Source organism: Lepidothrix coronata, unplaced genomic scaffold (assembly GCF_001604755.1).
Source record: "Lepidothrix coronata isolate B3197 unplaced genomic scaffold, Lepidothrix_coronata-1.0 Scaffold42, whole genome shotgun sequence".
In the NCBI taxonomy this organism is placed as follows: domain Eukaryota; kingdom Metazoa; phylum Chordata; class Aves; order Passeriformes; family Pipridae; genus Lepidothrix; species Lepidothrix coronata.
Genome location: NW_016690222.1, coordinates 1831699 through 1848426, shown reverse-complemented (window position 1 = coordinate 1848426; position 16728 = coordinate 1831699). Strand labels below are relative to the sequence as shown.

Sequence of the window (16728 nt, the reverse complement as noted above, 5' to 3'; positions counted from 1 at the left end):
CAGTTTTGAGGACTGCTGGCCTCATGCTGGAGATCTGAAGAAGAAGACAGGTTCCCATAATGCTCTGGACGGAAAATTGTTCAGATAGCCTGGCAAAGATGCACATGAGCATGGGGACTTTTTAGTGGTGGTCTGAATTAAACATCTAGGGACTCCACACAACTACAAGATTCTTCTTACGAGCTTCTCTGAGGCTTTATCCTGACCTCATCCCTGCTCCCATTTGCACATATAGTGAGAAAAATTCCTGTTGAGTTACCCTTAGGAAATGTTTAGAAGAGAACTCATCCTTTTTCCTAGATGTGCCTTTTGCTTTGCTAAAGCAGCTACTGGGCAAGGCCAGGTGCAATCCTACCCTTTCTATGTAGTAGATTTTGCTGAACACAACTGTGAGAGCAGAAAAACAGGTACCTTTTATTTTGGTAACAATTTTTATTCTGATTTTACTCAGACCTTTAGATGCATTTTTGCATATCTGTCTTTATAATTTTCAGTTGGTAAAGGGATATGGTCAGAACATGCTGACTGCAGGAGATGAAAGCCCTTTTCAGAAATATTTCACTTTAATGAAGTAAATATCATGTTAGATCACTCCCAAAAACCTGAGTATTTGTCCTCTACAGCATGATTTTGGGTTTTATGCCATGTTGCAATATTCATAATACAATTATAAAAAATGCATAACCATAGAATTGCTTTTGGAATATTCTCTTTCACAGTAAAGTTATGAGATTATTAATTTTTTCCCCATTCTACTTGAAGGAATATTGAAGAATCTGAGAATTCCCCACAAAAGAGAAATTTCAAATTTTAATTAGCTTTACTAAAAGGACCCCCCACTTAGAGCTATGAGATTTTGGAAATCAAGTCCCACCTGTTTCCTCAGAGCATATTGGGAAGAATGGAAAGTGGAAGGACAGGAGAGAAAGGTGTGCCTTTTGATGATTTGAAACATAAGCAGGACCCTCCATTCCTATAAACCCCTTCCTGGCACGAGACAGCTGTTGCCACTGAAGCCTTCTACATATTTATTGAAATCCCAAGGATCCTTCCTTTCTTAACCTGTATTGTATCCCCACTGCCCTTGAGATCCTAGATTACAGCTGCTTTCCTCAGAACGATTTGATAAGAATATCTGTTTTGGACCCATGTCAGTGTTAGAGAATTACTGTCAAGCATCAAAAGATGCTCTCACTCTTCCCCTGGGGCTTTAAAGATGCTATTCTAAAATTAAAGTGTTTTGTATAGATAAGACACTTAGGGTTATAATGAGGTCAAGAGTTGCTGGCAGTTTCCAACAAGACTTCTTTTTAAATAAGTTGCTGTCGTTATTTTCCTTTTTCAACAGATAAGTATAGACAGACCAGGTAGAGAAACAGTCAGGAACAGGAAGCTTTAGAAAAATATTTGGAAATTATTCTGATTGCATTGTCTAATTCAAGTTGACCCATTTGATTATACTGGCCTCCTCTGCAATGCAATGTGACATGGAATATGTGATGTAATGAGATATCCCCGCCAAAATGCAATGTGCTGTGTTTTAGTCAGAATGTATTAATCCACTTACTGAATAATTGACCCAAAGAGATTCTGTCAAACAATATTAAATTATTCACTGGATTTCCAAACCAGCATACAGTGTCCTTTAAATATTTAAGAATAATGTCAAATAATTTTCCACACCAAAAATACCTTTTCTGTGTTTACTGAGGTTCTCTGACTGTTCTTTGTTGTTTAAGTGGGGCAGGATAATCAAATAAAAGCCAGTGTGCCCTTCAGGGGTGATGTATGAGTTGGAGGGCAGAGGCTCTCCCACCTACCAGCACCCCCAGAAGGAGAAGCAAATGCTCACCTGGTTCAGTTGTCAGACCTTGCCAGATGTCATCCCATTAGCACACTTTTACTGCCTCACCCATGCGTTTTAAAGGAAACTGCAAACTCTCCACATACATACACATATATTTTACCACATAGCCTGTGCCTCAGCAGCAAGTTCCCCCAGAGAGGATGCAGCACTGAGGCTGTGAAGTGCCCTGCTATTCCCTACCCTCAGGCCTCACAGTACCTCTCTAGGTGTGCATTATGAGATAACAACCTCTCCGGATCAATTTTGGTGTGGAAAATAGGTTTCCTTAAAAAAGGGACACCAGTACAGCAGCATTCAAGTTCTACCAATTACAGTGTCTGACACCATTCCCCTTGAAGGTTGCATGCTGAACGAGTGCAGGGTATATTTCTGACTTGTTTAAAAAGGATGAGGAGAGGCATCTGATAGCTTACCTTAATTATTCCATTTCCTCCTCCCTATATACATTTCCAAAATCTAATTATAGTGCTCATGGCCCCTGCTATCAGCCAGTAGCCAGAGATTAATATAAAGCCACGGGAAGGACAGCTACCTCCCTTCACGCTTTCCACAACATTGCAAATCTATTCCAGCAGTCTTTTGATACTAATATTTTGACACATTCATCATTGTGTTAGCATCGGCAGTGAGCAATATTTACAGTTTATAAGCTTTTCCAGGACCAACTGTTCATATTACTCCTATTAAGTCCATTCAATTTTCCACCTGAAATACCACATTTATCTAGTCAGAGTTTGACATCTATTTTCAGGGGGGAGGGGGTTGCTTTTAATAACGAGTTTTATTTAATTGTATGTTTTGCTTCTCCTGAAGAATACGCTAAGGCAATCTGTTACATATTGTCAGTCAAGTAAGATGCACTTGGCTGCATTCTCGGCTGCATTATCTAGGTCCTGATATGAGGACATTTTTGTGCATATACATCTGTGTGTGTTGAGATGGAATTGCTTATCTGTTCTGTGGCTTTATTTGGACTGGAATTTGCTGCAATGTCCTCATGAGCTGCAGGAATGCTGTCCAGAGGTGTGTTCTGTGCAGCTGGGGGGCAGTGGGCAGCCCTCTATGATAAGTTTACTATTCCACGCCACAAGTATTGTCACACTGTTTATTTTAGTAAACAATATGACTGCAAACATATAAAATATTCTTTATTTGTCAAAATATATGTAATGATTCTCTTACTTCAAAGGTGTTTAGATTTGGCTTTAGGAGACAGCAAACCCTGTGAGTCTTCTCAACCACACCAGAAGCAAAGCCCAAACAGAACAAAAACACATAGGAAATTCTTCTTATCTTCTTCTTAGCATTATTATTATTATTATTACTTAAGGAACAAGGGAGAAAGTTATACCAGCATTGAAAATAAACTTTGTACCTCCTGAAAAAACTTATGTAGGTCTCTGAACTTTTAATACCAAGGTGGCCACGGACATCACACAGTTCAATGTTCTGTTTGGAACAGCAACAGCAAACCAAGACTTGACCAGAAACTGCACTAGTCCATCATTTTGCCAGACGGACTAGTGGGCTCCCCTGCTCACTGCAGAGGGAAATTTACCCCCAGAATAAAAGCTTGTGAGTGGCTTCTTTTGGCATAAAACTGCTACCTTTTTCTCATACTTCCTCTGTGCAGAAACACCAGGGTTTGTGCCTGGTCCTGGTGTGCAAAGAGCATGTCTGAGACCCCTGTTAGCAGTCATTGCATGTAGCAGAGGTGATGCACAGAGCTAGTTGGGAAGGAAGTTGCTGTTTTATGAGAAATTCTGCATTAAATTATGTTAAACATACCAGGAAGAAACAGAAAACCCCACAGTAATTTCCAGGGGCGGGTAAAAAAAAAAAAGAAAATTAGGGTCATACCAAAGGCTTAAAAGAATTGAAATCTTTGATTTGAATTTCAGCCTTTTAAAAAAATCTATATAATAAATGTACATGCATAAAGGAATTAAGTCATAAATTGAATCAGAAACTAAAAATCTTTTTTTTTCCCCCAGAAATGACATGCTAGAGCACTCTCATCTTCCTTGGATGGTTAATTTCTCTGTACTTCAGGTATTGCTTCTTGCGATCTTGTCCCTTGTTGGTCTACTGATATCTCAGGTGAGTCAAGCCCAGACTTCTCCCCCAGCATGCTGTTCATACTGTACTTGTTGAACAGGACAGCACAGAGCTATGGGAATCACTGCTCTTCCGAGAGTTACTTCCTTGAGCAACATCCACTCCGAGTCAAGCGAGAAGGAGGCATCTGTGTCCCAGGGACCTGCCCCAAAGAGTATATCTTCCTGCAGGAGCTTTTCAGGGTATGTGGAGACTCTTCTCCAGACGCAGCATGAAGGAGAAAAGGAAGAGCAGGACTGGTGAACGCCAGAACATGGTTCCACTTACTGTTCCCTCAGGCAGAGAATTGCAGGTGCTATGCAGGCACCCTGCTACTCCAATGGAATAGAAGAGAATTCAACACCAAGGGAAAGCCCCAGAGTTAACAGACACTATAATCCTGCCACAATGGGGTTCTTGAAAGTGTAATCTGCTGTCTGTATCTGAATTCAGAGAGGTGGAATGCTTTCCCCAGATATGCAGCTAATGGCTATTAGAGCTAGGGTAAAAATCTTGCCCTGCAACTTCCAGTCTGAAGCAACAAAACTCATTTTCTTCTTATTACCATCTGTGGGGCACTGTCTGTGGTGTACCGCTCCACTGGTAACATTCACTACACTGATGGATATGTACTGTATAGCTTATATGAAACTAATGAAATGAGTTTGGAGGACTTGTCTTGCTTTGGCTGCAACGCCAGCAGGATGCTGAAATGTTGCTGACTGTGTGCAGTCCTGCAAACTAAGCTTTTCAGGAGAAAGGCTGCCAAAGCTTTACAAAAAGCATCTTAACTTCAGGTGCTGCAGCACTGTCAGGCAGGGAAGTGATGTGCTGGGATGTGCTCTGTGTGTGTGTGTGCTGGGGGCTAACACCAGTGTGAAGCAAACATCTTTTGAATGAATTGGTGCTGGAGGGGATATGCACAACATCCTGAGGTGGCCTCAGCGAGACATCTGACTGATCAGATATTGAAGTCAGGCGCTGAGATACCAAGGTCATGCCACATCCTACTTTCCTCATCTAGCTGGACCCCGATAAAATAGCAGCTGGTAAAACCACCAATCAGATAAGGTGGCAATTTTCAACAGTCTCAAATTATTGTTGCAGCAAGGGAGGTCCAGATAAGATCAATCAGATGCTGGAACGATTTAGCCATTCTGATTCCCCTCCGCCCTTTTTTTCCTTTCTTCTTTCTGGAGACAGCCTGTCTTGTAAATGTGAATGCAGGGAGCACTTGCAGAGACCCTCACCATCCTCAGAACAAAACATAAGAGTTGATTTATGGGCTGGATTACATGGAAATGGTAATTCTTTGCTCTTTATGATGTTTAGCCGGAAAGTGCAGTACCTTCCAGTCAGAGCAGCAATATCGACATGAGGTTTTTACAAAAGGGGTGAGAGAAGGGGGGTGGTGATGATTACAGAAGCTCCTCTAACACTGCAGTTAATAAGACACCAGCACATTAATCAAGTGACAGCTATTGAGTCTAACAGGGCAAGGCAATAGTTTTTAAAAACAGCCAGTTAAGTTACTACCTGGTAGAAAAAGGCTAACTGAATGCCACAGGTTTTATGCCACTATTTGCAATTAAAGTTATTTTTTATCCCCCCTTCCCTTTTTGTTTTTCTTTTTTCAATGTTTTAAAATGTCTTTTTTGGACCTGTAAGAAAATGAGAGATAAACCACACAGGGCTGTAACAGAGGGCTGCACAGTCCCTTTCCCCTTGACCAGCTGTGCCCTGGGCTATATGTCTGTCATTTGCACAGTACCTCACTGCGGTCCCTCCCCCGAGCCATACCCCAAGGGCTCCATGCAGATGACTGACTCCTGAGGGTCACAGCACAGAAGACAGACTCCAATGTTTGATACAGCTGGACAAACTCCTGACTAAAAGAGACCTGATTCTCAATTGCAGCCTAGAGGTGTGGCTCTCTTCTTTCATGTGACACTCCAGGTAGCTTTATTGCACCAGACCATGTACGCACCAGCCTCCTTTATCACCACCTGCCCAACCAGAATTGGCATAGTCAAAGGGGAGGAAGAGTTAGGGTAGTCCTGGTGCACAGTTACAAATGAGCCCATACCTCCTTGGTGTCTTTTGTTTAAAGGAGCTCCAGTCACTTTAACCCTGCGGTTACCGATGTTATAATGCAACTTATTTTTCATTGCTAAACCCTGTTTGTTATCAGAAATACTATAAAACAAAGGAAGAAAACATCACTAAATGAACCATTCCCATGATTTTGTAGACTTCCTGCAAGTGCACGTGCTCTTTTTTTTGAGCCTTAGTCAAACTATTTGCCATGACAAGTTGGGAGCACTGGGCAAGACCAAAGCAGGCAGAGTAGTCATATACAGAATCATAGCATTGTTAAGATTGGAAAAGACCTTTAAGATCATCTACTCCAATAGTCAACCTAGCACTACCACCCTGTTCACCATTAAACTCTATTACTTCCTTGGGCAGTCTGAATAGGTTAAGTTTTGTCTTGCTTCCCATATGACAAATATAGATTTCCAGGACCATGCCAGGACCATACTACTCTGTGATGAAATGGACCTTTAAAGTAGGATGCAAACAGATGTCGCCACTGTAAATGAGTCATAAGAATTGCCTGCCCAGAGGACATCTAAAGCCCATCTTGCTCATTCATCAGTCCCTGACAGTGATCAAATCCTGATATTTCAAGGGAAGATAAAAAAATAATTCTAATAAACAGAGACAAGAACATACTTTGCTCCAATCTGGTGCTATTGGAAAGAAGTGTTCTCTAGACTCTGGACTAATCATTAGCAAATGACAAGCAACGAAAGGTGAATAGGTGGTTCTGCTGCTGAGAATCATAAAATGGAGTTTTATGGTCAGTGCTGGCAGTGACTACAATACTACTACTAGCAGCTTCCAGGAATGGCTATGTTTGTAAGACGAAGTCTATAAATTTGGGAGTAGATCACATAGGTAAGCCACCTGACGGCCCTGCGAATCACCAATTCCAGGAGGGCTTGCAAGAAGCTTCCTTTATTCCAGTGAACCCAATGACTATTGCAACTCAGTACAGCTTTTTCTGGCTGATGTGTGCGAGCTTTGCTCAACTGGAAGCAAGGAAACTACAGTGATTCTCAGCAGCTAAAGACCTTACACACAGTTTTCAGATGTTCTTTAGTTTTGTCTTGCCTTTTGAAGGTTGCAGATTGCATTTAGAGGTCTTTGTGTTTGGTTTTATGGACTTGAGAAGACATCTGACAGTAGCCATGCTGAATAATGGCTACGTGGATTTCCTGATGCTGACTAGAATAATCCTTTTTTTTTAAACATAATTTTTGTGCTAAAGAGTAGAGCTGAGGCTAGGTAAGATGTGCTTAGAAAATAATTTCTCTAGCAAGTTCTGATATATTTTTCTGAAAAATAATTTAAAATTTATCTTATGTTTTCCCAGCTGTTTGCTCTCTGCAATTTCCCTCCGCATCATAGCATCAGAATATACTGCAGGTTACAAGGTAACCAAGGGAGATGCCTGAGCTAGTTCTAACTGAGTGGTAGTTTGAAATAATGCTGCTGTAGACGTATTTCTTCTGGTATCTAAGCCAGTTTAAAGCAGTTGGCTAACTCTACTTCACAATGCTGTCTGGGATGTAGATATATGCTTCCAATCCTTGGTCAATTAACAGAAAATATTGACGAACACTCTCACACTTTAATATTTGTTTCTCAGTGAAAAATCCCTCCCTAAGTACTCTGTGGTGTAACTGTAGCTGACTAAATACAAATATAAGCCATGCAATCATGTTTGCCACCCACCTCTGTCTCTGCAGAGCTCTATGAGCAAATCCAAAGACACTCCAGTTCACAAGAGCAGTGTGGTTGGCTGAAGCTGCTGCTGCTGCTGCTGCTAGCCTGGCCACCTGTTTCTAGCCAAAGGAAAATCTTGGCCCCATTGAACTCACTGGCAAAACTCTTGTGGGATCAAAATATGTACTGCAGCAAACACTCAGAGTGCATAAAGAGCAAGACTGTCTGTTTTCTCTCCCAGAAACAACTGGACTCTGCAGCTGGACTATCACTTTGAATGTTGGTGCTAAATAAATCACCTCCCTGTGTCATCTTCTCACTCTAAACAAAGCTCTTTTTTCACTCTGTTGTTTTAGCATATGATATCATTATCAACAGTAAGGTACATTTTGTTTCTTTTTCTCCACGCTTGATATTTGGATTATATTTGCTTTTAGGTGTTTTTTGTTTTCCCCAACACAATACAGAAACATGGGGAAGCATGAGGTTGTTTTATGATTGCCAGAACACAGATAACTTGAAGAGTTTAAGCTCACCTAACTCCCACTCAGACTATCTGCATCTCATCTAGAAGGCCTGTCTGCAGTCCAGAGCTAACTTCCTTGGAGTTCTTTCCCTGCAGACACTTGCAAGTGTTAGATAATTTCCTAATTAGACTAAATGCACTACAACAGCTCTCTTTTAGTTTCATATCTGTTCTTGGAAGTAGATGCTCTGGTGCAACACGCATTTTTCTCTGAGCCAGAGCTGTGGTACATTGGAGCAGAGATGGATAGGCAGCTTGCTTCCATCTGCTTCCCCAGGGATGTCTGTGAAGTTTCCTGAAGGACCGTGCTGTGACACCAGGCAGGAAGGCAGAGCCTCGCTGCTTCAGGACTGAACCCAAAAGGGCAGCAGGCACATAACAGCTCCTGCTCCTGCAGTCTTCTCTCTGTTGCAGAGAAATATGTGTGGCTTAAACCTCAGGAATATCTAGAGTCTTCTGTGGTCAGTGGAGACTGAAGGGGAGATTAAATTATATGGCTAGTACCCTCTGGAGACCTGTGAAGGTATCTACTTATTTGTACTTGCTAGAAAATGTAGGCATCATCTGGCATCAGAAACCTAAAATTTTCAGAGACAGTGCCTAAATAGGACACTCCAAGTAGATGGACTGGGTTCCACTTTTGGTTAATAGACTGACAAATGGTCTATAAAGAAATAATAATAATAAAATAAAATATAGATAAAATATAGAAAGAAAAATGAGAAAATGAAATCAGCAACAAAAACCACTTTGTCTTTTGTCATTCTCAGTCCTTTGAAAATGCCTCAAACTTTCTTTTGGTAATTGCTATGTAAACATTTTTGATGTCTGTGCAAAAACATCTGGAAGCTTACAGTGGCATCTGGACATAAATATTAAAAGATCAACAAAAACCCGATATGAATTAGCCATGTGGATAGCCATAAAAACCACAACCACATAAACCTGCTACAAGTCTTTGGCTACAAAAGTGGATGCTTTCTCACTTGGCTTTAGTTGCTTACAAACTGACATTCAAAAAGTAAGTGATTATGACTAATGGTTGGGTTTTCTTTCATTTTGACTACTCTTAATCAGACTAGAAATTCTCTTGCCTAATTTAATGGGTAGAAAATATACCTCACTCCATCTCTAAGCCCTCTGCTGAATTTTTGGTGTTCTATATGAAAGTTTTGATTGTTTGTGAAACAGGAACTTGCAAGGCTCCTGGACACATCCTGGACTCCCACTGATTTCTTTCTGGTGGTGGGCAGAGCTACCTGAGAGCAATTGCTGTAGGCAGTCACTGGCCTGTATTACAAGAACACTTGTTTTAGTGTGCTCAGGTCTTGCTCTAGCATTCCTGCTGGTGAGATGTGCTGTGAACAAAGAAAGATGACTCTAAGATGCACCTCTTATAGGGCAGCTGAAGGAAAGGAACAACCTCCATCCAGATTTCACAATGTCAAAAGAAAGCTAAAATGGCAATTCCATGGTTATTTTTCAGCTTGTGGAGTCTAGTCTTACAGCTTTTGAGGCTCTCAGGTTGACAGCATTGTGAGTGCTGACGTGATCCCATAGGAAAGAGGGTAAGCCACACTCAGGGTTAGGGTTAAGGAGAATGGCCTCTTTATTAGGGGAGTTCTGGCTTATATAATGTCAGGGAGAGAACTTGCTGGAAGAAAGGGAGGGAAAAGGGCGGAGTATGCAAAATACAACCAAACCAGGGAAAACAGGGGTGGTAACAATCCATTTAAGGGAGAAGATGGCCATAAAAGGTAACACTGCAATGCAACAAGTGTCGGCCAATCAGGAAAGGGGGGTTTGAGGGTACAGAGAACTAGGAAATTTTTCTAAAGCAATTTTCAGGGTACAATACAGGGAAAATACCATAAAACAGTAAACTCTGCTTTAGAACCATAAAAACAACTAAGTCCAATGTTCTCCGTAACTTCATACGGAGGTCTCGTTGTCAGGAGGGTTGTATAACTCTTGTTCTTTTCTCCAAGTTTCATATTCTGTGTCGACCTCATTCCTGACAAGTTGCTTTTTCAAAAGTGGCAAGGACATGAGTCTGTGATGCAGATAATCAAGGGTTTTAGAAGCTGACAGGAGTCAAGCATATAAATGGATTTGATAACCCAGATCTTATTACCTTTATTTTCTATTGGTAAGAACATAAATAATAGCTTTTTGCCTCCAGAAGTGAATACATGAAAGATTGAGCAGTGCTAGGATAATAGAGGTCCTTTAAATTTTCCAAAGAGAACTGGAAAATGCACAGTTCAGTGTATATGGATTAATTAACCAATGCTGTGTGTTCTAGGCACCATCACTTGCTCTTATCTCATCTTTTTCACATTCTTGCCATTTTCTTTCAGGTCTTTTAGCTTTGTTTGCTCATTCATTGCAGGCTTCAGTGCTATTCACCTCATTCTCAGGAGTGTTCAGCTGCAAGTTGCATGTATCCCACTATCCAAACTGGACTGCTTACGGAGTGTACTTGTTTTAAAAATGTATTTTTGTTTCTTAATTGTCTGAAGAAATGTATAGTATTTTGAGATGGAAACAGAAAGGCTATAACTGGCCATTGTTCTCTGCAGTTGCTAACCCAGTGGGATACTCTGGATAGGACCAACTGCAAGGTTGCTCTAAAAGACTCTCAAGAATGGAAACACATGGACCTTTGTATTTGATTTCTGCCCTAATATTTAGGGAGGACTCTATAATTTAAGTAAAAGGACTCATTTTTCCCCAATTTAATCTCTTTTAAACAGTGTGGCAGTTATAAACATTTTAATAATGTTACCACTTTCATATTTAAAAATATGCCCTCTAAGCATTTACATTCAAGATTTGTTTTTCTTCAGATGTGTAAATAACACATAGCAATTTGCATCTCATGCATAAATCTTTCTCCTGTTGAATGCAAACTAAAAAAATAATAATCTGGCCCCCAACCCCTTTCATTTGCCTCTCATATTTACAGCAAGTTAACTGGCTAATTCTTCCAATGAGAATTTTAAGGGTTTATGTGTGTTTAAAAAAAAATTATCCAACTGAAGTTTTCTTCCACTGAGTAATAAGAAGCCTAGAGCTGATTAATAGTGTTTCCTTTTCCAGTCCTAATGAACATTTTTCAGGTTTTATGCATCCCAGATGAATCTATTTTAAATGGTGTGTCTGTTTGCATACATACACGTTCCTCTTTCTTGGGATTTATCCCAAATGAGTTTAGCTTCTCTGTACCTTGTAGGACAATATCAATGCTGGCTTAATCAATTTCAATTTGCTGTTAAACCAGAAACTAAGCATTTATCAGGATGAGCCAGGAAGGGCTGAATGGACATTTCCTGTTGCTGAGGTCTCTTTGTGAAATTTGCTTTGGGAAGTTGCTGGAGCTGAGAATTTACAAGAAGCTCTTCTGTGACTTGCAGTTACCACCTAGTCAGGATACACCCTCAGGATGGTTTTACTCTACATGTTTTCTGCACTGGCAGTGTCTGTGCCTACTGATGAGTATCATGGGTCTCAGTCCACTAAAAATAACTTCTCTAGAGAGTCTTGCTGCCTTCATAAAAATGCAACCAAAATATCTCATTGAATCATCTTCCTCAGCTCAGACTGGCTCTGCTATTTATGACTATAGAGTCACTTCTGCCTCCCTGACTGCTTCACACCAAGACTGGGAGCCAGCTCTGGCAGACATGACGTGGTGCCAGCAGTGGCAGGAGCTCTCTGGTGGGTGAAAGCCTTCTGCTCATACAGCAAATCCCAGCCCCGAGCTGCTGGAGACATGGGGCGTTGCAAACTCCCCAGCTCCTGGAGGCAGGTGCTGTTTTAATGATCAGCTCCAGACTCCATGGCAAGCAGTGGGTGAATATTTCTTCCGCTGCTGCCTGATCACAGTGATGCTAATTTTAAAGTGGTGAGGAAGCACAGGGAGGTGATAGCAGGATGGTCCCAGCTGTTCATGCCAAGGATGCGAGCAGCACTTTTATTCAGAGAGGGAAAGCAAGAACTCCCATTTCACTGCACAGACTGGGAGAGTGAGGAGAGGAGAGAAAAGCTTTCCCTAGATTCCTGTTTCATTTCAGAAAAGTTTTTTCAAAGACTCATCCTCTCTTCCCCTCCTGCAGGTTATTTTTAGTTTTAAGCTCTCCTGGCTGCTGCTTTGATAGCTCCTTACCATTTCAACTGCAATTAATCAAAGCAGGGCTGATTATGCTTTTGTCTCTGATTGTGTAAATCAGGATCCTTTTGTCTAAAATGAGAAGACCTTTGCTGCTGGGCATCCTGTTTCCCATCCCCTCCCATCCCTTCAGCATGACCAGGCAGCCAGGATTCCTGAATGCACGTGGTGGATGTTGCTCCTGTGCTGAAATCACATGGAGGAGAGCTGAGGCGAAGGATGGAAGAAGCATCATGGCTGTGGTGAAAGGAGCTGTGAGATGGATGAAGTCACCATTATAAGGGGCCTGTTAACCCACTTTCATGCTGCAGTATAAGGGAGAGAGAAGAGGGGCTGGAGGGATCTACCCCAGCTTCTCTGCAGCACAGCCAGACTTACCACTTCAAGTGCACTTCTTCAAAATCTGCTTGAATAGGGTAGCGGTCATGCAAAATGAAATAAGAAGAGAGAGCATGTTTGGATAGAGAAAAATCACGGTAAAGAAGTAAGTCCAAAGGAGCGCCAGATCCAACAGTTGCTTCTAACAGCCCACAAGTTGCTTCCGTCCCCATTTCACACAAAACATCATAAGGCCCTGGGCCTGTCTGGGTCAACTTGAGGCAGCCAAGCTCTCACTTAAGATCAGTGGTTGCTTTGGGAGAGCATGAGCATAGGAACAACTGTGAGGATGCATGACACCTGTGTATTCGGAGAGGTTAAATGAAAGAACAAACTGTGATTGTAGAAGTTCCCAGCACTACAGGCATGAGCTCTTCAGCGTCAGCTCTTCTTCTTGATACCTCACAGCCCATGAGCTTGGCTAGAAGATATCTGCTGTTATAGAGTAAGGTGTGCCTGCGAATCTCAAAGCTCTTTAAAAATATGTATTTAAATTCAGCACTCCTGTGGGACTGACTGCTTCACAGGTTTGTAGTCTCAGATGAAGAAGGGTTAAAATTGTTTGCCTAAAGACTTAAGGTGCAGAGCTGAGCAGGCAGCAGTTCTAAGGACATGCAGTTCTTAACGTGCCACTCTTGAGCACTTGTCCGTAATCCCTTCTCTTCAGTTAGTAGCAAATGATAATTTGCCTCTTAGAAAAGCCAGTGCAGTGTTGCTCTCCAAAGCAACCCTGCATCAGAAATCTTCCAGTTATGCTAGCTAAAACTGCAGGAAGTATTTCTGAAGGGCGCACACTATGCATCTTTCTCTTCTACCTGCCTAAACACTGGGCTGTGTGTTTCTGTTCTGGTTTTAAACAGGACTGATGAGTTGCATTCATATTGCAGGGTGTAACATTTGATTTTGCTGTATCTTTGGTTAGCAGATCACATTCTTATTACACCCTTACATGTCAAACAACAGTTCTGTAGGCAGAGATCAAAGTAGCTGGAAAGAACACATTTCCTTTACTTGTATTGAAGAAGATGAGAGGTAACATGATCCTGACCTCTGAAAGTCAGGGACAGCTCTGAGGGTGGGTGACTTGAGCCAGAACTTCTGCTGATCATACAACAATGAAAACACATGTTGGTGCCATAACAGAGACGTGGATTAACTCTTTGGAGAGGGTTGTATTTTAAGGGGGTCTAACCCCTGTAAATCTAGAATTAACTGGATAAATGTAACCTGTACTACTTGTAATTTTAACTTTTTTAATGTGTATAGGAAAAAAACCAAGCTGATTCTTAGAAGATTGTGTTGCTAAACTTTTGGGTGGAGAAGAAGCAACTCCTGGAATGAATTACATCTTCAGATGATGTTGCAAAGACTATCTCTTCAGGGTTTTATTCCTCCCAAAGTAATGTATCATCTGCCCTTTCCCAGGAAGGTTTTATACCATCAACAAACAGCAGGGGAGTGAAAAATATCACCTGCAGTACATGGTAAACTCACACAAGTAAGCATGGCCATAAACTATGTTAGTTAGTGCATTGACAGATGTTCATTCTAATCCAGATGCAACTGCCATATCTCTGAGATCTTACAGATGTGTAGAAGCAGCTTTGCCATGTTGCATGGAGAATTGAAGTCACATGATGCTATTGTTGCCATATTTTTTCCCCAGTTGCTAAATGACATTAAAAAGCACTAAATAGACACTCAATATTTTCCTTACATGAATTTATCATGTAGCAATTACTGCAGTTATTCTCAGTGTGGATCTGTGATTGTAAATAGGAGGTGTCAATCAGTGTAATTAGAGAAGGAAAAAATGTGCCTGAAAAACAACCTCTGCATTACACTATAAACACCCTACCACGTGGCGTGTCCCTTCTTAGTTACACAGAGTAAGTCCTGTGTTGATTCAGGCTTGAGTTTCACAGTAAATCTTTTTTGTGAATTTATAGACTGTCCCTTTGAAGGTAGAATTGTGCCAGCCTATTTATTTAAAGTCCTTTTTCACTTCAGCAGCATGCTTTGGAGATGTAATACCTTATGCACAAAATCCCCAAGTGACAGCAGCTCTGCCAGCTCATGATACTTATAATACATTACATATTATCAATAAAATGTTGCAAGACATGTCATAGATCTTATTAACATAACTTTAAATTATGGGTACAAGTTTGACCTATCTCTTGATGGATTAGAAGCAAAGCTCGGATTGTTAAACAGAATTAAAAGGCTCAGGACATCATTAAAAAAACTGTTTAAGTAAAATGTCTGTGTTTCACCATAAAGAATCAAAGCATACCTGAAGAGCTAGCTGTCTCCAAGGCCACTTATAAAGTTTAAAGAAATCCATAAATAGCTTTCAAGTATTTTTTTTAAAAATTACTTTTACCATTGCCCTGATGTTAATTCTGATCTAAATTGCTCCCAGAAACCTTGGCTGCCCTAAAACATTTTGATCTGTATCTCTCCCCACTCCCCAAAGCAAACCAGAGAAAATAAGCACTGAACTGTCAGGAGATATAGACAATACCAAAACCTCTGGTACCAGTGACATGTAGTGTCGCATCCCATTTCTGAGTTGAGATTCATTATGTCAAGACTAGAGAGTGCAGTGACAATGAGGCTCCAAATAGAGATTTTTAAGTGACTCCTCAGACATGCAGGAGTCTATGCTGGCAGATCCAGCTGCAGATTTTGGGCATTAGGTCACAAATGAATCTTCTGCAGATTTTCTGAGAAATTTCTAGGAGTTGTGTGTTTATGGGTGCTTAGGTAGCTTGACTAGTTTTAATTTATGGAGTGGCTTTTGGTTTTTTGACTGTGGATCCTTTGCCACATCTCTTTATATTCTCTTTGTGTTGACACTGTTGCTCTCACGTTGGCAATGGGGAGAAATTTAAGGCAAGTCATTTATGTGCAGAAGAACAAGGATAGGGCCCCAAACAGCTCATAGATGTAGTGTTTCCTAGCCCTCCACTTATATCCTGGAAATATATCTCTTATTCTGAGTATCAGTAGGAGTGGTCTTCTATAGGAAGATGAATAACGCTGTTTCCTCCCATGTTTTACCTGTTTAAAACATTGAATTTTCTCTTTAAGATGTGAACTTTCTGGTTTGAGGTCATGGTGGTGTGTGCTTAGTCTAGTAAAGATGAGAGCTGGGAGGCAAGAAGCCCAGAAATTACTGCCTTTTTTCATTATTTCTTTAATATAATTTCTGGATCAAGTACAAAACCATGACCGAGAGAGAGAGCGCTCTTCCATTGGCTTGGGAGGGGATGAAGAGAGGCATTTAAAAGAAATGTGTCCAGCTGATGAGTAAGCTGGCATGCACCACTGAGTCGTTAGTAATGTTTATTCTATTAGAGTGGACAATCTTTTGCTGTTGACGAAAAAGCTCTCAGTCCATTACACATTAAATTATGAGAACACACACATGAACCATAATTCTCAGCTCTCTCTCCCTGAGCACTGATCAGTAATAATGACCTTTTGGGTAGGGGGCAGAAGGCAATAACCTAAATACTTTTGTGTTAATTGTTACTCCTTTGTGCTCAGCAAAATCCTAGCATTTAACAGCTTTGCTGTGCCTGAGGTCCCTTGAGACCTGAAATTGGCAAGAAAGAAAGAACATATATATTTGGACAACAGTACCATAAGTAGTTCTGCTACTTTGGATTTGGGTTTTGGGTTTGTTGGGGTTTTTTTGGTTGTTTGTTTGGGGGGGGTGTTTTGTTTTTGTTTTTGTTTGGTTTTGTTTGTTTGTTTGTTTGTTTTGTTTGTTTTGTGTTTTTTTTGTTGGTTTTTTTTTTTTTTTTTTAATCTCTTCCAGAGTGATGTAAAAAGCTTTATTTGACAAGATAAAAAAAGTTAGCTTTCACTCCAATGGTCTTATATACC

General features: G+C 40.8%; 1 long non-coding RNA gene across 1 annotated transcript in view; it reads left to right on the top strand.

Moving 5' to 3' along the window:
* Positions 1 to 16728, top strand: part of LOC108496715 — a 29661-nt gene that overhangs the window by 384 nt on the left and 12549 nt on the right. The window contains exon 2 of the long non-coding RNA XR_001874551.1: positions 3862 to 3967. This is a non-coding gene — a long non-coding RNA (uncharacterized LOC108496715). The remainder of the gene's footprint in view (positions 1 to 3861; positions 3968 to 16728) is intronic.